Genomic DNA, 2,150 nt, shown 5'->3' on the forward strand with positions numbered 1-2,150 from the left:
TTGTTGTTGTTGTTTTTATTGTTATTGTTATTGTTGTTGTATTATTGTTATTTATAATTTGTACAAATAACCTCCCTGTGGTTCGACCCCGGTCTTGCCGGGTTATTTATTACTTCGACACTCCTGCACTTGGGAGAAGACATCAATCTTTTAGTCGTGTCAAGTTTTTGGCGCCGTTGCCGGGGAGGTAAGTTCTTGTATAAATTATAGTATTTATTTTATTTTCTCTTTTCACTTTTCTTGTATATAACTTTGTTTCTTTTCTTTTGTTTCTTTTTATTTTGTTTTCTTCCTCCTTCTTTTGCTTTCTTGTTCTTCTTTTTATTTTATTCCTACACGTGCATGAGAGTGTGGTTACGTACATCAAGTGGTAGACTTTGTAGGGTATCCTCATTATTTTTTAAAAATATAGCCGAAAAAGATAATCAATCACTTCATAATGAGAATAATGAGAATAATGATATTAGAACACTTAGAGACCATATAAATCCCACAAGAATAAGTGCACCATCATGCATAGTTTTTCCTCCTAATACATATCATTTTAATTTTAAGTCAAGCATTGTTCAACTTTTACCTTCTTTTCATGGCTTAGATTTAGAAAATTCATACTTGTATTTGAGGGAATTTAAGGAGATCTACAACACCTATAATAACTTAAATTGTAGCATGAACACCATCAGATTAAAGCTTTTTCCTTTTTCATTAAAAGATAAAGCTAAAACATGGCTACAAAATTCAAGACCAGGATCAATTCGTGCTTGGGATGAAATGCAACAACATTTTTTAAAGAAGTTTTTCCCATCTCATAGAACAAACTCTTTCAAGAGACTTTTTAAAAGACCAGTCACCACTTTCACTCAAAAACCAGCAGAAACATTTTGCCAATATTGGGATAGGTATTAGACTTGCTTAATACTTGCCCTCATTATGGTTTTGAAATGTGGAGATTGGTTTTATATTTTTATGAAGGGTTAACACCTAGAGATAGACAAATAGTTGAATTGATGTGTAAAGAAATGTTTGAAGATAAAGACCCTAATGAGAAAATGGAGTATTTAGACTTGTTAGCTGAAAATGCTTAAAATTAGGACATCGCGGCTACCTATGACGCACCGAGTAAAACTCAACCTCATAAATATAGTGGAGGAATGTACAACCTTAGGAAAGATCATGACCTTCAAGCCAACTTTGCATCTTTAGCCAAAAAGTCGGCACTAGAATTGAAAATGAGTGGTCAATTAAAATCTGTTAAAAACATTGTGTGTCAAATATGTGAAATAAATGAACACTCAACCACTAAATGTCCAACCTTACCTTCCTTTAAAAAATGTCTTCATGAACAAGTTCATGCTTTAAACAGTTTCCAAATGGTCAACCACAACCTATACTCGCAAACATATAACCTTAGTTTTTCCTCCCGATGCATCTTATTTTAATGTTAAGTCAGACATTATTCAACTTTTACCTTCTTTTCATGGTTTAGAATTGGAAAATCCATACTTGCATTTAAAGGAATTTGAGGAGGTCTGCAACACATATAATAATTTAAATTGTAGCATGAACACCATCAGATTAAAGCTTTTTCCTTTTTCATTAAAAGAAAAAGCTAAAACATGGCTACAAAATTAAAGACCAGGATCCATTCAAATATATGAAATAAATGAACACTCAACGACTAACTGTCCAACCTTACCTTCCTTTAAAAAATATCTCTATGAACAAGTTCATGCTTTAAACAATTTATAAAGGGTCAACCATAACCTATACTCGCAAACATACAACTCTAGTTGGAGAAATCACCCAAATTTCAGTTGGAAGAGTGATAATAACAATTAACAAACTCCACAACCACCATTTCAAACACACTATAATTTCCAAAATTCTCATGGATATGCACCTCTTTATGCTCCATCTCTTAGAAGAAATTTTAAGGAAACTTTGTATGCATTCATTGAAAAGCAACAGACAATCAATATTCAACTTGCTTAAAGATACTCTTAGTTTTAAAGATACTCTTATAAAATTCACATTCGCTCTTAGTTTTCAAGAGAAAGGTAAGCTTCCATCTCAACCACAGCAAAATCTCAAGGAGCAATACAATGCAAATGCAAGTAGTTCCAGAAGCCAACACATGGATCAAGTCAAAT

This window comes from Populus euphratica, unplaced genomic scaffold, assembly GCF_000495115.2.
Source record: "Populus euphratica unplaced genomic scaffold, PopEup_1.0 scaffold167.1, whole genome shotgun sequence".
NCBI lineage: Eukaryota > Viridiplantae > Streptophyta > Magnoliopsida > Malpighiales > Salicaceae > Populus > Populus euphratica.